The sequence below is a fragment of the Lampetra planeri genome, unplaced genomic scaffold (assembly GCF_965212315.1).
Source record: "Lampetra planeri unplaced genomic scaffold, kcLamPlan1.2.h2 scaffold_343, whole genome shotgun sequence".
In the NCBI taxonomy this organism is placed as follows: Eukaryota; Metazoa; Chordata; class Hyperoartia; order Petromyzontiformes; family Petromyzontidae; genus Lampetra; species Lampetra planeri.
The window spans coordinates 47025-71438 of record NW_027615166.1 but is presented as its reverse complement, the minus strand read 5'-3'; the positions used below and the strand labels follow the sequence as shown (position 1 = coordinate 71438).

Sequence of the window (24414 nt, the reverse complement as noted above, 5' to 3'; positions counted from 1 at the left end):
AACCACTTACGAACACCACCCCCCCCCCCCCCCGCATACCCCCACTTACGAACACCACCCCCCCCCCGCATTCCCCCACTTACGAACACTACCCCCCCCGCATACCCCCACTTACGAACACCACCCCCCCCCCCGCATTCCCCCACTTACGAACACTACCCCCCCGCATACCCCCACTTACGAAACACCACCCCCCCCCCCCGCATACCCCACTTACGAATAATAACAGGGGAGTCATTTGTGAGTGCGAAGGGACTGGTGGCCACGGGAGGTAATCATCACCAGCGGTGCCAGGCTAGGTGTCTGTACCCCCCCACTCACCCCCCGGTGCCAGGCTAGGTGTCTGTACCTCCCCCCCCACTCACCCCCCTCTCTCTCTGTGTCTCTCTCTCTGCTTGTTAAATCATCACCACCACGATGCCAGGCTAGGTGCCTGTACCTCCCCCCACTCACCCCCCCCCCCCGGTGCCAGGCTAGGTGTCTGTACCCACCCCCCACTCACCCCCCTCTCTCTGTCTCTCTCTGCTTGTTAAATCATCACCACCACGGTGCCAGGCTAGGTGTCTCTACCCCCTCCCACTCACCCCCGGTGCCAGGCTATACGGGCGATCTTTGTGTGTTGGGAGCAAGTTTGAGTGTCATGTAACCGTGGGAGTTGAACGGGCGCCTGCTGCTACTGACAATCGTTGACAACGGTTGGATAGACGCTGATAGACACACACACAGACAAGACCAGGTGGACAGACACAGACAAGAGGAACAGAGACTGAAAAAGATACACAGAGACTAAAAAACACAGGCAGAGAGACACACAGAGGCGAACAGAGACACAGAGGCGAACAGAGATGTTGAATCGAACTCGCTGAACTCGCTCCATTGAAAGAGATTCCTCGATCTTTGTCCATCCCCAGAAGTCGTTCTAGTTTATATTTATTTCATTATGTGTGGTGTGTAGTGTAAGCCATGTGGGATATCGATGTACACGGACATGAACAACATCAGCAGACAAGACGTCTTTCATACTCTTTGGTTCTTTCGGTAAAGTCACATAAATTTTTAATTCGTGTTGTTGAGAATGTATCTCCTCTACGTGTAACTTTAAGTGGTTTGCCTTGTAACAGATGAATGATCCGAGTGTGCTCCCTATTTCAAAGACAATGAGTTGCTCCAGAGGGAGACGCTTCCTGAACACACAAAAAAACCCTTTGACCTGTATCACAAGAACAATGCGCCTCACCTGAGTGATCTGTACAGGTTACTTGCAAAACACACACTGTGTCCTAACATCACTTATTCAATGTTTGACCCTTATAGACAAAATGGTACATGTACGCACACAATCAGACAAGTATTCATTCAAAATTAGTGACAGGCATATTAACAAAATTGAATTACTGCACTGAAATATACTGCATTAGGTTACATTGCATTAACAAGAAGCTAATTTAAAAAAATACGCACCGTCTGCTTAACAGTGTATGTACAACATACTAATGCACCATTCAAAACGAGTCGGCCATTGCATGCTGGTGTCTGGGTCAAAATTGATAAAAATTCTAAACATTACCTACAAACTCCACAACTGAGATGCCACATCAACCATCGCCCCCTACTGACAGGCTCTTGTCCACATGCAGGCCGGTGCAGGGCCACCACCTTGTGCCACACAGGGGCAGCTGCTACTTGGGGATGCTCTTCGAGTGTTTGAGACGAGAAACGATACAAAACTCCGAATTGCCGAGGCAATTAAGCAAGCACAATATAAATGCAATTGATAACATTGAATGCTTGGGAGCTTATTGGCATTCGCTCCTGGTTAGAGGTCTACCCAACACACAGGTCCACAAAGACTGGCCGCTCTTACCCTGCAGGTTGAACCTAGGAACTGAGTGTTCAACTTCACATTCTTGTCATTAGAGGCCTGTGACAATGGTGCATCTATTGGAGCGGCATCGTCTAAGGCAGTGGTTCTTAACCTTGTTGGAGGTACTGAACCCCACCAGTTTCATATGCGCATTCACAGAACCCTTCTTAATTGGAAAAATAAAATATTTTTTCAAATTGAAAACATAGGTACATGTTTTACTGGTGCACAATCATATGAGTCAGGTGTGTGTCTTAACCTCCGCCGAACCCCTGAGACTGACTCACCGAACCCCTGGGGTTCGATCGAACCCAGGTAAAGAACCACTGGTCAAAGGCTTACGCATCTCTCGGGTCTCCATTTGACTTTGTATTGTCTCGGAGGAAGTCCACCCACACCTCCACTTCCACAAACTGCTGGGAGTCGCCTCGCTCTGCCTCACAGTCAGAATTCTCCTCCTGCTTCACGTTGTCTCCATCGATGTGAAGGTCCGATTTGGGGAGTTGAATCGTCATCTTCACATTTTACCTTCACTTCTTGGCTCTTCACCATCACGTCTTCACATTTCACCTTCACCTCTTCATATTTCACCTCGATTTCTTTAAAAGTGTCCAAGCTGAGATTTTCTTCCGGTTCTTGTTTGATGAGGGATGGGCTCATTGAGGCACTTTGATATTCACAAGCTGATTTCAGACTCCACTCCTTGTGGATCTTCTGATGCTTGTGTGTTCTCTGGTGTCTTTGAAGATTTCGTGAAAGTGTAAACGCCTTCTCACACACACTGCGCTTGAAGGGTTTCTCTCCCGTGTGTGTTCTCTTGTGTGTTACAAGATGAGCTGAACGTGCAAACGCCTTCCCACACACACTGCACTTGAAGGGTTTCTCTCCCGTGTGTGTTCTCTTGTGTCTTACAAGAGCAGATGAATCTGAAAACGCCTTCCCACACACACTGCACTTGAAGGGTTTCTCTCCCGTGTGTGTTCTCTGGTGTGCTACAAGATGAGCTGAAAGTGCAAACGTCTTCCCACATACACTGCACTTGAAGGGTTTCTCTCCCGTGTGTGTTCTCTTGTGTGTTACAAGAGAAGATGAATCTGAAAACGCCTTCCCACACACACTGCACTTGAAGGGTTTCTCTCCCGTGTGTGTTCTCTGGTGTGCTACAAGAGCAGATGAACGTGCAAACACCTTCCCACACACACTGCACTTGAAGGGTTTCTCTCCCGTGTGTGTTTTCTGGTGTTTTACAAGAGTAGATGAACGTGCAAACGCCTTCCCACATACACTGCACTTGAAGGGTTTCTCTCCCGTGTGTGTTCTCTTGTGTGTTACAAGAGTAGATAACTGTGCAAACGCCTTCCCACACACACTGCACTTGAAGGGTTTCTCTCCCGTGTGAGTTCTCTGGTGCTGTGTCAAATGTGCAGGACAATCCGTGCTGTATGCACACCGGTCGCATTGATGCCTTTTTGCACCGAGCTGCGCCGAGTGCCTTTGCTCCATGAGACAAATTCTGCAGAGGAAGCGACAACTGCAGACAGAAAAAAGAGAATATCCACACCATCTACACGTCAGTATCGATGCACAGAGGAATGCATATACAGTCACACATGACTTACACATCTATACTTATTCATATATTCATGATATAGTGAAAAAGTGTTCCAAATTCATCACACGGGCTGTTATGGCACACAATGAGAGGTCAAGTGGTTAGAAACGTGCCTGGAAGCCCTCGTATCTTCAAAATGAACGTTAACCCAAAACTCAGAGCACACAATTTCAGCTGTTTTGCTTCAAAATAAATGTTTATGAAAGCTAAATTCAGCTGACATAGCAAAGGGTGTTTAAAATAATACTATTTGTGTCATGCACAAATGCATAAATTAATGTTCAATCGCAACTTAGAGGTGTGAAGCCAGGCACAGATGTCCTTAATTGCTGGGATGAGCAGTTCTGACTTCAGCTGCTGCACGTGTGTGCTGTGATCACTTCCTGACTCCATTCTTACAAAGAGTTCCAGAGGAAAACTAAAATAAACTACCGTTTTGATATAACCTCTGTGCTCAATAGAGTTAATAGACTTTACTGCAAATACAAACTTGACACTGTCACACACTCAGAGGTGGAGCCAGGATTTTCAGGTAGGGGGGGGAAACCCCTCCAGCAATGAAAAATTACAGGATTTGTTATTAAGTAAGGAGTTGTTAGTGAGAAAGGAGTTGTTAGTGAGAAAGGACTTGTCCCTTGCTTTTCATTCGACGCGTGTGATCGTCATCGCGCTCGCTGAACGTGTTGATGCCTTCAGGAAAGAAAAATAAACTTTTGTATTTTGGGGGGGGGGGGGGGGGAAATGACCATGACGTATGTGGCGTCAACCCGCATCACACCTGAGCTAAGCGCTCTGCAATGCTTACCCCCCTACCACATGGCTCTTTGCGCGCCGTACTTCTACAGCTGTTCACAGCGTGCCGGGAGATTTTAGGTGGCGCTTCGCTCCTGGCCGATTAAGTCATTGGCTTCTCGGAGTTTCAATCCTAATCCGTGTGAAGAACGGGTACAACTGCCATCTTAAATATAAAGCAGAACTTACACGTGTTTGTTTGTGTGCAGCAGCAAAAACTCTCCAACGCTGAGCTCTGGCGTCATGAAATTTTCACAGCTTATGCTGTCTGGAATGTCTAAGCGAGCGCCGCGTCATTCCCTTCCCGAGTGGCAAAAATCGACCTGACGTAGCAGTGGGTTCAGGTTGAATTTCCTTGAGTGAAAACATCCGATTTAGGTAAATTGAAGTGTTTCGGCTTCCTTCTTGCAAGCATCAATTTTTTCAGGGTTTTTCATTGAATTATGAGGGAATATTAAATTAATCCAAGACAAGAATCCAAGTCCCGGGCAAAGCCGGGTAGTGAAGCTAGTTACTAATAAACCCCAATGATCCTATCGAAATTACGGATTTCTATCGGATCGTTGGGGGGGCACGTGCCACCCCACCCCCACTGGCTCCACCACTCTCACACACTGGCAGCACGGTTCACAGGTGGTGGTGTGTCCAGACCCACGCCTGGCCACCTTTAACCTGCTCAGTATTAATGCTTCCTCACTCCACCAAGTAATTCATTGAGGATCAACCAACACAGCCGAGGCTGCGTGTCTCTCTGTGGTGAGATGTTAACTACCTGTCCTGGCATACAGGAAGTCGTGGGTTCGATCCCGACCCTGACGCCTGCTGTATATTTGTAGTTTACGTGTCTCTCTCTCTCTCCCCGTGGTCGCGTGGATTTCCTTCCCGATCCCCGGGTTTCCCCTCCACACGCCTATAGTGAACACCGCCACGTGTCTATAGTGAACACCTCCACGTGTCTATAGCGAACACCTCCACGTGTCTATAGTGAACACCTCCACGTGTCTATAGTGAACACCGCCACGTGTCTATAGCGAACACCGCCACGCGTCTATAGTGAACACCTCCACGTGTCTATAGCGAACACCTCCACGTGTCTATAGTGAACACCTCCACGTGTCCAGAGTGAACACCGCCACGCGTCTATAGTGAACACCTCCACGTGTCTATAGTGAACACCGCCACGTGTCTATAGTGAACACCTCCACGTGTCTATAGTGAACACCTCCACGTGTCTATAGCGAACACCGCCACGCGTCTATAGTGAACACCTCCACGTGTCTATAGTGAACACCTCCACGCGTCTATAGTGAACACCTCCACGTGTCCAGAGTGAACACCGCCACGTGTCTATAGTGAACACCTCCACGCGTCTAGAGTGAACACCTCCACGTGTCTATAGTGAACACCTCCACGCGTCTATAGTGAACACCTCCACGTGTCTATAGTGAACACCGCCACGCGTCTATAGTGAACACCGCCACGTGTCTATAGTGAACACCTCCACGCGTCTATAGTGAACACCGCCACGTGTCTATAGTGAACACCGCCACGCGTCTATAGTGAACACCTCCACGCGTCTATAGTGAACACCGCCACGTGTCTATAGTGAACACCTCCACGCGTCTATAGTGAACACCGCCACGTGTCTATAGTGAACACCTCCACGCGTCTATAGTGAACACCGCCACGTGTCTATAGTGAACACCGCCACGCGTCTATAGTGAACACCGCCACGTGTCCAGAGTGAACACCGCCACGCGTCTATAGTGAACACCTCCACGTGTCCAGAGTGAACACCGCCACGCGTCTATAGTGAACACCTCCACGCGTCTATAGTGAACACCGCCACGCGTCTATAGTGAACACCTCCACGTGTCTATAGTGAACACCTCCACGTGTCCAGAGTGAACACCTCCACGCATCTATAGTGAACACCTCCACGTGTCCAGAGTGAACACCTCCACGCGTCTATAGTGAACACCGCCACGCGTCTATAGTGAACACCTCCACGCGTCTATAGTGAACACCGCCACGTGTCCAGAGTGAACACCTCCACGCATCTATAGTGAACACCTCCACGTGTCCAGAGTGAACACCTCCACGCGTCTAGAGTGAACACTGCCACGTGTCTATAGTGAACACCGCCACGCGTCTAGAGTGAACACTGCCACGTGTCTATAGTGAACACCTCCACGTGTCCAGAGTGAACACCTCCACGCGTCCAGAGTGAACACCTCCACGTGTCCAGAGTGAACACCTCCACGTGTCTATAGTGAACACCACCACGCGTCCAGAGCGAACACCGCCACGTATCTAGAGTGAACACCGCCACGCGTCTAGAGTGAACACCGCCACGCGTCCAGAGTGAACACCACCACGCGTCTAGAGTGAACACCACCACGTGTCTAGAGTGAACACCGCCACGCGTCTAGAGTGAACACTGCCACACGTCTAGAGCGAACACCGCCACGCGTCCAGAGTGAACACCACCACGCATCTAGAGTGAACACCACCACGCGTCTAGAGCGAACACCGCCGTGTCTAGAGCGAACACCGCCACGCGTCTAGAGTGAACACCGCCACGTATCTAGAGTGAACACCACCACGCGTCTAGAGCGAACACCGCCACGTGTCTAGAGTGAACACCACCACGCGTCTAGAGTGAACACCGCCACGCGTCTAGAGTGAACACCACCACGCGTCTAGAGCGAACACCGCCACGTGTCTAGAGTGAACACCACCACGCGTCTAGAGTGAACACCGCCACGCGTCTAGAGCGAACACCGCCACGTATCTAGAGTGAACACCACCTCGCGTCTAGAGCGAACACCGCCACGTGTCTAGAGTGAACACCACCACGCGTCTAGAGTGAACACCGCCACGCGTCTAGAGCGAACACCGCCACGCGTCTAGAGCGAACACCGCCACGTGTCTAGAGTGAACACCACCACGCATCTAGAGTGAACACCACCACGCGTCTAGAGCGAACACCGCCGTGTCTAGAGCGAACACCGCCACGCGTCTAGAGTGAACACCGCCACGTATCTAGAGTGAACACCACCACGCGTCTAGAGCGAACACCGCCACGTGTCTAGAGTGAACACCACCACGCGTCTAGAGTGAACACCACCACGTGTCTAGAGTGAACACCGCCATGTGTCTAGAGCGAACACCGCCACGCGTCTAGAGCCAACACCGCCACGCGTCTAGAGTGAACACCGCCACGCTGTTGACGAGCCTCACCTTGTTGTTATTGTTGTTGTGGGCAGGTCGCTTCTGAACACAAGAGCGGTACAGCAGCTCAAGCGGGCGTGGCCTGGTAAAAAATGAAAAAAAACTGTGAATATTTAAAACAAAACAAGTTACAAAGTAGCGAGCCAGGTGAAGGGAAATTAAAACTTAAGCAAGATACTCTTTCGGTAAAGTCACGTAGGTAAAACATTAAAATTAATGAAAGTAAAATAAAATAAAATATTTTATTTTATTTTATATTATTTTACTTTCATTAATTTTAATGTTTTACCTACGTGACTTTACCGAAACAACCTAAGAATATGAATCATTGCAGTCACGAAAGCTTCAAATCTAGAAGAAACTCTTTGGTTCTTTCGGTAAAGTCACGTAGAATAAATAAATAAAATAATAGCATACGACATTTCGATTGCAACACAAGCAATCATCATCAGGTACAAATGAAAGAGAAAAAAAACCTAGTAAACTTAGAAATGTAGTGCAATACAACACAGAGAGTCGGCTAACATAACAGTCAACAGCCCACCTGGTTGATAACGTTCTTCCAAAGATTGCTCAATTTGAGAGAGAGACACGGAGACACATAGACAGACACATAAGCAGAGAGAGAGAGAGAGATGACACATAGACACACAGAGAGAGATGACAGAGAGACACACAGAGACACACAGAGACACACAGAGACACACACAGAAACAACGCCTCTGTGTCGAGGCCTTAAATAGAGAGAGAGGGGGGCAGAGAGAGAGAGGGGGGTAGAGAAAGGGGCAGAGAGATGGGTGGTGGTGGGAATCCGGTTTCAAGTACCACCATCCCTCTCAAAAGAATTCTCTCATCAAAACGCTATACCGCAGAGCCAATGGCATTTCTGACCAACACCACTTGGCCGGTGAATTAAGTCATGTACATCGGGCCCTCAGGATGAACGGATACTCTGACCGCACTATCCGCCAAGCTGTTTCTCCCACCATACAGAAACAGCCACATGAAACTCCAACCAAAACTATCACGTTGCCATACATAGCAGGCGTGACCAAAAAGATCTCCAAAATTCTAAACAAACATAAGATCCAAGTCCGATTCAGTACAGTGCATAATATCCGTTATTTGATTCCATCTGTGAAGGATGTCGTTCCTGACTTACAGTATCCTGGAGTCTACAAATTGAGTTGCATTTGTGGTGATTGCTACATTGGAGAAACGAAACGTCATGTTTCTGATCGTGTCCGCGAGCACAAGTCAGATCTGAAACACGGCAGAACTGATTCTTCGGCCGTTGCCGATCATTGCTACAACTCGGTGGGCTCTCATGAAATTGTCTTTTCCGAGACCAAGGTTCTCTGCAAGCCTCCTGGCTACCATCAAAGGTTTGTGCACGAAGCCATACAAATATACAAACACAGACATAATTTCAACCGTGATGATGGGTACAAACTTAGTAATCATTGGAAAGATGTTATCAACCACGCAAAAAAGATTTAACTACACTTATTTGCCAATCTTATTTGACAGACAACTATTACAGTTTTACCATGTTTAGTGGTGGTATCCCTGCCACAGGTTGAGTCACAAACCGCACCTCTCCACAACAAAGGCTCAGCCTTTGTTATGTAGTCTATTCTTAGTCTTAAGCCTCACCTTACCATATTAATAATGCGCCCCTTGCACCACGATCTTCTCCAACCATTATATAAACGGAGTGGTAGCTACTGCAAATCTCTCATTTACTTGATACAGCTGTCGTGGCTGTGACGGTACCACCTGAAGACGGATGCTTGTGTTGCCTCCGAAACGTCGTGATTTTTTATTTTACTTTTTTACGTGACTTTACCGAAAAAACCTAAGAATAAGCGAGAGAATTGAAGCAAACGCGACCAGGCGAGGGCAGGAGGCAAGGCCCCGCGTTGTAAAGTTCCAAAGTGGACATCGCTTCCATGCTCGCTGCTACTCAATTGACATCCCTACGAGAGAGAGAGCGAGGCGCTACCTCGGTAAACAACAACCACCACAACCACCACAACAACAACCACCACAACAACCACAATCACCACAACCGCGATGAGAATCTCACCTCGGATTTCAGTGCACGGGCCGAGCGGAAACTTCCCGGTCCCTCGTGACGTCACGCGGCAGCAGGTGACATGACGTCACTTTCGGTGTACGATGACACTCCCCTCCCCACAATGAGCGGCTCGAAACTCGCTACAGCTTTCACGAATAAATTATGTTAATGAGCCGCCAGTCACCGGGCGTGGCTTTGCCCAAATAAGGATTGGCACTGGGACAGATATCGGCAGCGGCCGAGCGCAGGTGACGTCACGCTCAAGAGCGCGGTCGTCGGGGTAGGTGACATGACGTCACTAGCGAGGCACACCTCCCCGTTGCGTTTGACGCCGATGAGATCACGCGGCGCTGTGACGTCAGAGAGCTGGGTCAGAGTTCAAGTTTGTTGACAGAAGGGGAGCGGCAGTGTCGTGGTGAACGCTGCGCTCCGCACCGACCAGCCGAGTTCCATTCCCGCTCGTGGCCAACACCGCCAGTGACGACTTTCTGAGCCGGTCCTGAGCCTCCCCTACGTCGACTCAGCCTCAAACGAGTCCCCGGTGCAGTGTGTCAACATCACTAGCACTGGGGAGACAAAGGCGGCCGGGCGTGGTGCTGGCCACCCACCCCCTCTGTGTGTGCCGTGACGACCTCCACCGGTGCTGCTACTCGCTATGAGCAGCACTTTGTAGATGTCGTGGCTTGGCTCTCCAGCACACCGCTGGCGACATTTCACTTTGACATTTTCACGTCCATAAAAAGAAAATCGCCATACTAACCGATGCCGTTTTTTGGCAAAATTGGCCCAATTTTCCTGGCTTTATTTTTCAACGAAAAGTGCATTCCTTGGTTGTGTTTATAGCCTGAGTAGCCTATATATTACGTTAAAAAGTGGGGAATTTAATGCATTAAATTTTCGAATATAAAAAAGTTCATCGGCATACTGTGCCGATTTTAGGCTCAATAAGCCCAACTTTCACAGCCTTATTTGTCGACAAAAGTTAATTTCTCCATTGTATTTAGCCTTAGTATGCTATGTATTAGATTAAAAGTGGAAAATTTCACGATGAAATGTTCACATCCCAAACAGGAAATTGCCGTTTTTGGCTAAAATTGAACTAATTTTTACAGATGTATTTTTAAACAAAAAGTGCATTCCTCGGTTGTGTTTAGACGAGGTAGCCTATATATTACAATTAAAGTGAGAAATTTCACCATGAAATTTGCTACATTTTCATAGCTAGATTTTCCAATAAAAAGTGAATTCCTCCATTTTGTTAAAGCATTAGTATTCTATATATTACGTAAAAATGGGAAATTTCACAATGAAATTTTCAGATCCCAAAAGAAATCAGCACACAAACTGCACTCCATTGCTGGAAAATACTTCACGTCTATGGGACTACCAACACCCTACAGGGACAACCTGCATGCCCTTGCTCAAGAGATCCTACGTGAAATATGCTATTATGCTTGACAGATTCTTACATTTGTAGTGGCGGTACGCGCTGGCAGGGGGGGATCGTGTGAGAGCGCGTCGGGTGTGGCTACATCGCGTGGTGTAGTGGTGGTGCGTGCTGACAAGGGGAGGGATCGTGTGAGAGCGTGTCGGGTGTGGCTACATCGCGGTCCGCAGGCAGATGTCCACATCGCGGTCCGCATAGGCCCCGCCCCCTGGAGCGGAGGACTATATAGGGCGATGTGCAGCAGCACTCGGCGAGTGGGTAACCAGTGAGGACAGAAGACGGAGGAGGAAGAAATAGGGCCCTGAGACCCCTAGCCCCGCTGTCCTTGTAAGGGCCGGGACACTGTGTGGTTCAGAGGCGAGACCGTGGGACCCGGGGCCGGACGTCCTTGTGAGGGCCGGCTGTGGGACCCAGTGGTCGGGACCCATACCCCAGCCGGGGTGGGTCTGTGAGTTCCCCTGGAAGCTACGGGGCCGGAGAGCCCGTGTGTGTGTAGCCGGGTGGAACGCGTAGCGTAGGCTGTAGTTGGCTACACGTGTTATTGTGGCTAAGTGGGTGTTGATAAAAGTGTGCTGCCCGTCAAGTGGTCTCCCGACGTAATTACTATATTACACATTTATTTAGGAAAATTAACCAAAGCTGATGGATGCACAAACAGAAGCCTACACGGAAATCTTGGAAGACATTGAGACTACAAATCGAGTCATTTGTATCATTGATGCACCTGCCAGTACTGGGAAGACCTTTGTTTTGAAACTGCTCCTCGCAAAGGCTCGCCAGAGAGAATTGCTCGAGCTGTGGCATCATCGGGGATTGCTGTGTGAGTCCATGTGTGTGTCTCTTAGTCGATGTGTATAAAGCCATGTGTGCTTAGGTCCATGTGTGTGTGAGTCTACGTGTGTGTTCGAGTCGCTGTATGTGTGTACGTCGATTTGCGTGTTTAACTCCATGTGTGTGTATCTGAAGCGAATGTCTGTATGTGTGTGTCTAAGTCCATGTGTGTGTCTTTTTCACCCGGGCAACGCCGGATACTTCCCACTAGTACTGTTATATCAGCGCACTTCATCTCTCTGTGATGAACCCTGCACTTTATATCACTTTCATGCAGGGGGCGCTGTAAACCTACGCGCCCCCTGCATGAACGACGGAGGAGCAGGGACAGACGTTCGATCGCGTTGGAATCGATCTGCAGACGGCGGTCTTCTGGCACGGCCAGCTCTGTCTCGCCTCATCTCCACCCCGCGAACCCAACCAGGTGAAAGTCCGCATCGAACCGAACCCCAGTAAGGCCATCTACTTAACTAGAGAAAATTCACACGAAATGTCGTTTTCAATGAAGTCTTCCAGATGTAAAATGATATAAGCGTTAATGAAGAAATACAATTATCTAATTCTAAACATAATACAATTCAAAGTTGTTTCATTTTAAAACTTCAAAACGGAGCATCGGGAGCTTGCGTGGATGCGTCGTTCGTGTGCAATTTTTTTCATCACTTTCCTGGCCCAAGGCCGTAAATGGTTGTGAGGGGGCTGCAGGCGGTCGAGGCTTGCTTCAACCGATGGTTGTGAACATCCAGACGTTAATCGGCAAGGACCATTTCTTGTCCTAGTTCGCCAACATATAAGACTTCATGCAAATTTCGAATGAGTGTTGTTGTGGAGAATGTATCTACTAGATGTGCTCCTACTTGTAACCGAATACAAACCTGTACCAAAAATGCATTTCACATGTGCTCTTAAAATTACCTCCATGTTATGAAGCAGATCAGCAGACACGACAGCTTTCATTTATCGAAACAAAGGAATGTTTTACACAAACTATAACTAGCACAGCATTCTGGGAGTGCGTCATTGATTCAGTGCAAGCCACATGTGGAACCTTATTGGTGTACAGCTAATGTGGGCAGTTATGATGATTAGGCTTAGCTTTGTTGTCTAGGGTCGTATTAAACTGGTCAACACACTTTTTCTGGCATAATGTATTCCAACGTTTTTAATGTAATTTTAGGGTGCTGATTCCAAATCTGGCATCAGTTTTTGTCTATCACATCAGGGTTTTGAGATATCAAATATTGCATTTTCAAAAAAAACTGCAGAAGAAAAATCTTAAGTAAATGTGGATATCTACATAAAATTATATTATAAACACACTATACTAAAAATACAGCACCTCCTCTGAATCATTCAGATGTTCATTGCCAAACTTCAGACAGGCATGTATATGTGCTTTCTTGAGCAGGGGGACCTTGCGGGCGCTGCAGGATTTCAGTCCTTCACGGCGTAGTGTGTTACCAACTGTTTTCTTGGTGACTATGGTCCCAGCTGCCTTGAGATCATTGACAAGATCCTCCTGTGTATTTCTGGGCTGATTTCTCACCGTTCTCATGATCATTGCAACTCCACGAGGTGAGATCTTGCATGGAGCCCCAGGCCGAGGGAGATTGACAGTTCTTTTGTGTTTCTTCCATTTGCGAATAATCGCACCAACTGTTGTCACCTTCTCACCAAGCTGCTTGGCGATGGTCTTGGAGCCAATTCCAGCCTTGTGTATGTCTACAATCTTGTCCCTGACATCCTTGGAGAGCTCTTTGGTCTTGGCCAAGGTGGAGAGTTTGGAATCTGATTGATTGCTTCTGTGAACAGGTGTCTTTTATACAGGTAACAAGCCGAGATTAGGAGCACTCCCTTTAAGAGTGTGCTCCTAATCTCAGCTCGTTACCTGTATAAAAGACACCTGGGAGCCAGAAATCTTTCTGATTGAGACGGGGTCAAATACTTATTTCCCTCATTAAAATGCAAATCAATTTATAACATTTTTGACATGCGTTTTTCTAGATTTTGTTGTTATTCTGCCTCTCGCTGTTCAAATAAACCTACCATTAAAACTATAGACTGATTATTTGTCAGTGGGAAAACGTACAAAATCAGCAGGGGATCAAATACTTTTTTCCCTCACTGTATATGTGCGTGTGGTTTTTGTTCCCTCGATCAATTCTTTGCGTCAGGCAGATGCCGGCGATGCGTGTTGGCGTGCGAATGCAGGCGTGTCATACGAACGGCTTCGGAGAGCTCCCTCTCCCACTAGGGGCGTGTTTGCCATTAGCTGCCGTCTCTCTCCGCAGCTGGATGAGCTGCGTTGACACGATGCTTGTCCTTGAAGATGCTCGGTCGCTCTTGTCGCTCGTCTGCTGGCAGCTGCCCTTGCTCGATGGCGCGGCTGGCGCTGTGATGCTGGCTTGGTCGATGTTTGGCGCTTTCCGCCATTTCTCGAGGATGATTGCTGGAATTCTCGTCAGCTCAACTCGAACTGCAGCGGCTCGTGGGAGCGGGCACTCGGGGCAGAATGGCTTTCGAGCGATACTTCTTCAGTCAGCGCTGAATTCGCACTGGGTAGCACATCGCTACTCAGCGAGCCTCGCCACCCTGGTTGATTGCTGGCCCTTCTTCTGTTGCTGGAGTCTTCTCCTGTTGCAAGCTTCTGCTCTCTCGAGGCTTCTGTGTTGGTGGTGTGTATGGTCGAGCCCACGGCGCTCTCGCTGGCGCTGCTTGCCCGCTGGCACTCACTCTCAAAATTTGTGAATTGTATTCGCACAATCTTAATTTAGGAGCTTTCGTGACTGCAGGAATTACTCTTTGGTTCTTTTCGGTTAAGTCACGTCTAAAAATAAAATAATAAATTAAAATAACATATTATGACGTTTCGATTGCAACACAAGCAATCATCATCAGGTATAAAAGAAATAGCAACACAAATCTAACTAGAAAAACTATAGACAGACATACAAGCAGACAGACATCACAACGGCACACAGAGAGAGAACACACATCGGCACAAAGAGAGGGGTCGTTTCTGTGACGGTCCTTTAAATATAGAGAGGGGGGGCGGGGACGGAGAGAGGGAGGGGGGTAGAGAGAATTAGCATATCCGTGAGTGTACGGCCACGTACTGCTGTTGCAAGTAAGATGACAATGTGGAACAGGCACGCAAAATTGAAAATTAGGAGACAGGCACACGAAAATTAAATAACCTAGCAAAATATCAAAATGTGATGTAATACAACACAGAGAGTCGGTTAACACACAATTAACGCATAGCCTGGTTGATTACGTGTTTCAAAATTTGCTAAGTTAGAATTTTAAGTGTGAAAATTCCAAAGAGATGACACAGGCAGAGAGAACAAATAGCCAGAAAGAAAAAGGATAAGCTTAAAACTTCCCCGTAGAAGTGGTTCAATCTTAATTTAGGAGCTTTCGTGACTGCAGGAATTACTCTTTGGTTCTTTTCGGTTAAGTCACGTCTAAAAATAAAATAATAAATTAAAATAACATGTGTGTTCTCTCTCTGTGTGCCGTTGTGATGTCTGTCTGCTTGTATGTCTGTCTATAGTTTTTCTAGTTAGATTTGTGTTGCTATTTCTTTTATACCTGATGATGATTGCTTGTGTTGCAATCGAAACGTCGTAATATGTTATTTTAATTTATTATTTTATTTGTAGACGTGACTTAACCGAAAAGAACCAAAGAGTGTATTCGCACAGCTCTTAAACAACTGTGAAAGCTTAGTACAATACAACTTGTCGCAATCCTTGACTTTGCGAGCGACTCAACACATCAGGATGAATGTAGCATAAAACTTTCAGCGATACTCTTGTCGGCTCATGCTGTACTCAGCTCTTAACAACGCATCGCCCCTTCTCTCTGCGAGACGCGACTCCCATGGTTGATGTCGGTGCCTGCTCCCTCGCAAGCCTCCGTCGCGAGAATACTGCCCCTGCTGCCTCGCGAGACTGAACTGCCGCCCCTGCTCCCTCGCGAAGCTGAGCTCACACGATCCGTGTTCGTGCTAAAAACTGTATAATTCCCTCGCCTCTTTCTCTCTTCTCATAAAGGACCCAAGTTTCCTTTGATGTCGCTTTGCTGTGGGGGGGGGGGGTTGTACGTGTCCGTGTGCGTGTTTGTTCTACGTTATTGGGGGTGATAATTTGGTTCCTCAAGCCATCTTTTCATCCGTGGAAAACAGATGGGCAACTGCAATAAAACTCTGCGAGAGCCACTTCCCCCGCTCCGAGTTTATTATTTAATGGCATTTTACGACCTCCATTTGCTTGGTGCTTGCGGGTCGAGTGCTGGTTTTATTCATTTATTTAAAAAATATTGGCCGAATTATTCTTAACATGAATTTTGAAAAAAAGCATATATACACTCCACAACTGAGATGCCACATCAACCATCGCCCCCTACTGACAGGCTCTTGTCCACATGCAGGCCGGTAAAGGGCCACCACCTTGTGCCACACAGGGGCAGCTGCTACTTGGAGATGCTCTTCGAGTGTTTGAGACGAGATACGATACAAAACTCAAGAGTTGCTGGGGCATTCTAGATTTGAAGCTTTCGTGACTGCAATGATTCATATTCTTAGGTTTTTTCGGTAAAGTCACGTAGGTAAAACATTAAAATTAATGAAAGTAAAATAAAACAAAACAAAAATAAAAACAAAACAAAAATAAAATTCACGACGTTTCGGAGGCAACACAAGTCTCCGTCATCAGGTGGGACCGTCACAGCCGAATTAGCTGCATCAAGTGATGCAGCTAATTCGGCTGTGACGGTCCCACCTGATGATGCAGCTAATTGATGCAGATAATTCGGCTGTGACGGTCCCACCTGATGACGGAGACTTGTGTTGCCTCCGAAACGTCGTGAATTTTATTTTTGTTTTATTTTACTTTCATTAATTTTAATGTTTTACCTACGTGACTTTAACGAAAAAACCTAAGAATAATAGTTGCTGGGACAATTAATCAAGCACCATATAAATGCAATTATAACATAGTGAATGCTTTGGAGCTTATTGGATCTCGGTCCTGGATAGAGATCTATCCAATACACAGGTCCACAAAGACTGGCCGCTCTTACCCTGCAGGTTGAACCTAGGAACTGAGTGTTCAACTTCACATTCTTGTCATTAGAGGACTGTGACAAAGGTGCATCTATTGGAGCGGCATCGTCTAAGGCAGTGGTTCTTAACCTTGTTGGAGGTACTGAACCCCACCAGTTTCATATGCGCATTCACAGAACCCTTCTTAATTGGAAAAATATAATTATTTTTTCAAATTCAAAACATAGGTACATGTTTTACTGCTGCACAATCATGAGTCAGGTGTGTGTCTAAACCTCCGCCGAACCCCTGAGACTGACTCACCGAACCCCTGGGGTTCGATCGAACCCCAGGAGTTCGATCGAACCCAGGTTAAGAACCACTGGTCTAAGGCTTACGCATCTCCCGGGTCTCCATTTGACTTTGTATTGTCTCGGAGGAAGTCAACCCACACCTCCACTTCCACAAACTGCTGGGAGTTGCCTCGCTCTGCCTCACAGTCAGAATTCTCCTCCTGCTTCACGTTGCCTCCATCGATGTGAAAGTCCGATTTGGGAGTTGAATCTTCATCTTCACATTTTACCTTCACTTCTTTGCTCTTCACCATCACGTCTTCACATTTCACCTCTTCATATTTCACCTTGATTTCTTTAAAAGCGTCGAAGCTGGGATTTTCTTCCGGTTCTTGTTTGATGAGGGATGGGCTCATTGAGGCACTTTGACTTTCACAAGCTGATTTCACACTCCACTCCTGGTGGATCTTCTGATGCTTGCGTGATCTCTGGTGTCTTTGAAGATATGGTGAAAGTGTAAACGCCTTCTCACACACACTGCACTTGAAGGGTTTCTCTCCCGTGTGTGTTCTCTGGTGTTTTACAAGAGTAAATGAACGTGCAAACGCCTTCCCACACACACTGCACTTGAAGGGTTTCTCTCCCGTGTGGGTTCTCTGGTGTTTTACAAGAGCAGATGAATCTGAAAACGCCTTCCCACACAAAGTGCACTTGAAGGGTTTCTCTCCCGTGTGTGTTCTCTGGTGTTTTATAAGAGCAGATGAATGTGCAAACGCCTTCTCACACACACTGCACTTGAAGGGTTTCTCTCCCGTGTGTGTTCTCTTGTGTATTACAAGAGCAGATGACTGTGTAAACGCCTTCCCACACACACTGCACTTGAAGGGTTTCTCTCCCGTGTGTATTCTCTTGTGTGTTACAAGAGTAGCTGAACATGCAAACGCCCTCCCACACACACTGCACTTGAAGGGTTTCTCTCCTGTGTGAGTTCTCTGGTGCTGTGTAAAATATTTAGGACGATCTGTGCTGTATGCACACCGGTCGCATTGATGCCTTTTTGCACCGAGCCGCACCGAGTGCCTTTGCTCCATCAGACAAATTCTGCAGAGGAAGCGACAACTGCAGACAGAAAAAAGGGAATATCCACACCATCTACACATCAGTATCGATGCACAGAGGAATGCATATACAGTCACACATGACTTACACGTCTATACTTATTCATATATTCATGATATAGTGAAAGAAGTGTCCAAAATTCATCACATGGGCTGTTATGGTACACAATGAGAGGGCAAATGGTCATAAACATGCCTGGAAGCCCTCGTATCTTCAAAATGAACGTTAACCCAAAACTTAGAGCACACAATTTCAGCTGTTTGGCTTCAAAATAAATGTTTATGAAAGCTAAATTCAGCTGACATAGCAAAGGGTGTTGAAAATAATACTATTTGTGTCATGCACAAATGCATAATTAATGTTCAATCGCAACTTAGAGGTGTGAAGCCAGGCACAGATGTCCTTAATTGCTGGGATGAGCAGTTCTGACTTCAGCTGCTGCACGTGTGTGCTGTGATCACTTCCTGACTCCATTCTTACAAAGAGTTCCAGAGGAAAACTAAAATAAACTACCGTTTTGATATAACCTCTGTGCTCAATAGAGTTAATAGACTTTACTGCAAATACAAACTTGACACTGTCACACACTCAGAGGTGGAGCCAGGATTTTCAGGTAGGGGGGGGAAACCCCTCCAGCAATGAAAAATTACAGGATTTGTTATTAAGTAAGGAGTTGTTAGTGAGAAAGGAGTTGTTAGTGAGAAAGGACTTGTCCCTTGCTTTTCATTCGACGCGTGTGATCGTCATCGCGCTCGCTGAACGTGTTGATGCCTTCAGGAAAGAAAAATAAACTTTTGTATTTTGGGGGGGGGGGGGGGGGGAAATGACCATGACGTATGTGGCGTCAACCCGCATCACACCTGAGCTAAGCGCTCTGCAATGCTTACCCCCCTACCACATGGCTCTTTGCGCGCCGTACTTCTACAGCTGTTCACAGCGTGCCGGGAGATTTTAGGTGGCGCTTCGCTCCTGGCCGATTAAGTCATTGGCTTCTCGGAGTTTCAATCCTAATCCGTGTGAAGAACGGGTACAACTGCCATCTTAAATATAAAGCAGAACTTACACGTGTTTGTTTGTGTGCAGCAGCAAAAACTCTCCAACGCTGAGCTCTGGCGTCATGAAATTTTCACAGCTTATGCTGTCTGGAATGTCTAAGCGAGCGCCGCGTCATTCCCTTCCCGAGTGGCAAAAATCGACCTGACGTAGCAGTGGGTTCAGGTTGAATTTCCTTGAGTGAAAACATCCGATTTAGGTAAATTGAAGTGTTTCGGCTTCCTTCTTGCAAGCATCAATTTTTTCAGGGTTTTTCATTGAATTATGAGGGAATATTAAATTAATCCAAGACAAGAATCCAAGTCCCGGGCAAAGCCGGGTAGTGAAGCTAGTTACTAATAAACCCCAATGATCCTATCGAAATTACGGATTTCTATCGGATCGTTGGGGGGGCACGTGCCACCCCACCCCCACTGGCTCCACCACTCTCACACACTGGCAGCATGGTTCACAGGTGGTGGTGTATCCAGACCCACGCCTGGCCACCTTCACCTGCTCAGTATTAATGCTTCCTCACTCCACCAAGTAATTCATTGAGGATCAACCAACACAGCCGAGGCTGCGTGTCTCTCTGTGGTGAGATGTTAACTACCTGTCCTGGCATACAGGAAGTCGTGGGTTCGACTCCGACCCTGACGCCTGCTGTATATTTGTAGTTTACGTGTCTCTCTCTCTCTCCCCGTGGTCGCGTGGATTTCCTTCCCGATCCCCGGGTTTCCCCTCCACACGCCTATAGTGAACACCGCCACGTGTCTATAGTGAACACCTCCACGTGTCTATAGCGAACACCTCCACGTGTCTATAGTGAACACCTCCACGTGTCTATAGTGAACACCTCCACGTGTCTATAGTGAACACCGCCACGTGTCTATAGTGAACACCTCCACGTGTCTATAGCGAACACCTCCACGTGTCTATAGTGAACACCTCCACGCGTCTATAGTGAACACCTCCACGTGTCCAGAGTGAACACCTCCACGTGTCTATAGCGAACACCTCCACGCGTCTATAGCGAACACCTCCACGTGTCTATAGTGAACACCTCCACGTGTCTATAGTGAACACCGCCACGCGTCTAGAGTGAACACCTCCACGTGTCTATAGTGAACACCTCCACGTGTCTATAGTGAACACCTCCACGCGTCTATAGTGAACACCTCCACGTGTCTATAGTGAACACCTCCACGCGTCTATAGTGAACACCTCCACGCGTCTATAGTGAACACCTCCACGTGTCTATAGTGAACACCGCCATGTGTCTATAGCGAACACCTCCACGTGTCTATAGTGAACACCTCCACGTGTCTATAGTGAACACCTCCACGCGTCTATAGTGAACACCTCCACGTGTCTATAGTGAACACCTCCACGTGTCTATAGTGAACACCTCCACGTGTCTATAGTGAACACCTCCACGCGTCTATAGTGAACACCTCCACGTGTCTATAGCGAACACCTCCACGTGTCTATAGTGAACACCGCCACGCGTCTATAGTGAACACCTCCACGTGTCTATAGTGAACACCGCCACGTGTCTATAGCGAACACCTCCACGTGTCTATAGTGAACACCTCCACGTGTCTATAGCGAACACCTCCACGCGTCTATAGTGAACACCTCCACGTGTCTATAGTGAACACCGCCACGCGTCTATAGTGAACACCTCCACGTGTCTATAGCGAACACCGCCACGCGTCTATAGTGAACACCGCCACGTGTCTATAGCGAACACCGCCACGCGTCTATAGTGAACACCTCCACGTGTCTATAGCGAACACCTCCACGCGTCTATAGTGAACACCTCCACGTGTCTATAGTGAACACCTCCACGTGTCTATAGCGAACACCGCCACGCGTCTATAGTGAACACCTCCACGTGTCCAGAGTGAACACCGCCACGCGTCTATAGTGAACACCTCCACGCGTCTATAGTGAACACCTCCACGTGTCCAGAGTGAACACCGCCACGTGTCTATAGTGAACACCTCCACGCGTCTATAGTGAACACCTCCACGTGTCCAGAGTGAACACCGCCACGCGTCTATAGTGAACACCGCCACGTGTCTATAGTGAACACCTCCACGTGTCTATAGTGAACACCTCCACGCGTCTATAGTGAACACCGCCACGTGTCTATAGTGAACACCTCCACATGTCTATAGTGAACACCTCCACGTGTCTATAGTGAACACCGCCACGCGTCTAGAGTGAACACCTCCACGTGTCTATAGTGAACACCTCCACGCGTCTATAGTGAACACCTCCACGTGTCTATAGTGAACACCGCCACGCGTCTATAGTGAACACCTCCACGCGTCTATAGTGAACACCGCCACGTGTCTATAGTGAACACCTCCACGCGTCTATAGTGAACACCGCCACGTGTCTATAGTGAACACCGCCACGCGTCTATAGTGAACACCTCCACGCGTCTATAGTGAACACCGCCACGTGTCTATAGTGAACACCTCCACGCGTCTATAGTGAACACCGCCACGTGTCTATAGTGAACACCTCCACGCGTCTATAGTGAACACCGCCACGCTGTTGACGAGCCTCACCTTGTTGTTATTGTTGTTGTGGGCAGGTCGCTTCTGAACACAAGAGCGGTACAGCAGCTCAAGCGGGCGTGGCCTGGTAAAAAATGAAAAAAAACTGTGAATATTTAAAACAAAACAAGTTACAAAGTAGCGAGCCAGGTGAAGGGAAATTAAAACTTAAGCAAGATACTCTTTCGGTAAAGTCACGTAGGTAAAACATTAAAATTAATGAAAGTAAAATAAAATAAAATATTTTATTTTATTTTATATTATTTTACTTTCATTAATTTTAATGTTTTACCTACGTGACTTTACCGAAACAACCTAAGAATATGAATCATTGCAGTCACGAAAGCTTCAAATCTAGAAGAAACTCTTTGGTTCTTTCGGTAAAGTCACGTAGAATAAATAAATAAAATAATAGCATACGACATTTCGATTGCAACACAAGCAATCATCATCAGGTACAAATGAAAGAGAAAAAAAACCTAGTAAACTTAGAAATGTAGTGCAATACAACACAGAGAGTCGGCTAACATAACAGTCAACAGCCCACCTGGTTGATAACGTTCTTCCAAAGATTGCTCAATTTGAGAGAGAGACACGGAGACACATAGACAGACACATAAGCAGAGAGAGAGAGAGAGATGACACATAGACACACAGAGAGAGATGACAGAGAGACACACAGAGACACACAGAGACACACAGAGACACACACAGAAACAACGCCTCTGTGTCGAGGCCTTAAATAGAGAGAGAGGGGGGCAGAGAGAGAGAGGGGGGGTAGAGAAAGGGGCAGAGAGATGGGTGGTGGTGGGAATCCGGTTTCAAGTACCACCATCCCTCTCAAAAGAATTCTCTCATCAAAACGCTATACCGCAGAGCCAATGGCATTTCTGACCAACACCACTTGGCCGGTGAATTAAGTCATGTACATCGGGCCCTCAGGATGAACGGATACTCTGACCGCACTATCCGCCAAGCTGTTTCTCCCACCATACAGAAACAGCCACATGAAACTCCAACCAAAACTATCACGTTGCCATACATAGCAGGCGTGACCAAAAAGATCTCCAAAATTCTAAACAAACATAAGATCCAAGTCCGATTCAGTACAGTGCATAATATCCGTTATTTGATTCCATCTGTGAAGGATGTCGTTCCTGACTTACAGTATCCTGGAGTCTACAAATTGAGTTGCATTTGTGGTGATTGCTACATTGGAGAAACGAAACGTCATGTTTCTGATCGTGTCCGCGAGCACAAGTCAGATCTGAAACACGGCAGAACTGATTCTTCGGCCGTTGCCGATCATTGCTACAACTCGGTGGGCTCTCATGAAATTGTCTTTTCCGAGACCAAGGTTCTCTGCAAGCCTCCTGGCTACCATCAAAGGTTTGTGCACGAAGCCATACAAATATACAAACACAGACATAATTTCAACCGTGATGATGGGTACAAACTTAGTAATCATTGGAAAGATGTTATCAACCACGCAAAAAAGATTTAACTACACTTATTTGCCAATCTTATTTGACAGACAACTATTACAGTTTTACCATGTTTAGTGGTGGTATCCCTGCCACAGGTTGAGTCACAAACCGCACCTCTCCACAACAAAGGCTCAGCCTTTGTTATGTAGTCTATTCTTAGTCTTAAGCCTCACCTTACCATATTAATAATGCGCCCCTTGCACCACGATCTTCTCCAACCATTATATAAACGGAGTGGTAGCTACTGCAATCTCTCATTTACTTGATACAGCTGTCGTGGCTGTGACGGTACCACCTGAAGACGGATGCTTGTGTTGCCTCCGAAACGTCGTGATTTTTTATTTTACTTTTTTACGTGACTTTACCGAAAAAACCTAAGAATAAGCGAGAGAATTGAAGCAAACGCGACCAGGCGAGGGCAGGAGGCAAGGCCCCGCGTTGTAAAGTTCCAAAGTGGACATCGCTTCCATGCTCGCTGCTACTCAATTGACATCCCTACGAGAGAGAGAGCGAGGCGCTACCTCGGTAAACAACAACCACCACAACCACCACAACAACAACCACCACAACAACCACAATCACCACAACCGCGATGAGAATCTCACCTCGGATTTCAGTGCACGGGCCGAGCGGAAACTTCCCGGTCCCTCGTGACGTCACGCGGCAGCAGGTGACATGACGTCACTTGCGGTGTACGATGACACTCCCCTCCCCACAATGAGCGGCTCGAAACTCGCGACTTCACGAATAAATTATGTTAATGAGCCGCCAGTCACCGGGCGTGGCTTTGCCCAAATAAGGATTGGCACTGGGACAGGTATCGGCAGCGGCTGAGTGGATGTGACGTCACGCTCAAGAGCGCGGTGGTCGGGGGTGAGTGACATGACGTCACTAACGAGGCACCTCCCCCTGGCGTTTGACGCCGATGAGGTCACGCTGAGCGGTGACGTCAGAAGCCATACAAATATACAAACACAGACATACATTCAACCGTGATGATGGGTAC

General features: G+C 47.4%; 2 long non-coding RNA genes across 2 annotated transcripts; both read right to left on the bottom strand.

Moving 5' to 3' along the window:
- Nucleotides 1-894: 894 nt before the first annotated feature.
- On the bottom strand, nucleotides 895-9702 carry LOC144740906 (uncharacterized). The gene is made up of 3 exons (XR_013589822.1): nucleotides 9592-9702; nucleotides 7512-7584; nucleotides 895-3395 (listed from the first exon to the last, which is right to left on the bottom strand). It is a non-coding gene; the product is annotated as an uncharacterized LOC144740906 (long non-coding RNA).
- A 5171-nt stretch (nucleotides 9703-14873) lies between these two features.
- Nucleotides 14874-24143, bottom strand: LOC144740905 (uncharacterized). Its single transcript, XR_013589821.1, has 3 exons — nucleotides 24014-24143; nucleotides 21934-22006; nucleotides 14874-18319 (listed from the first exon to the last, which is right to left on the bottom strand). It is a non-coding gene; the product is annotated as an uncharacterized LOC144740905 (long non-coding RNA).
- Nucleotides 24144-24414: the final 271 nt, after the last annotated feature.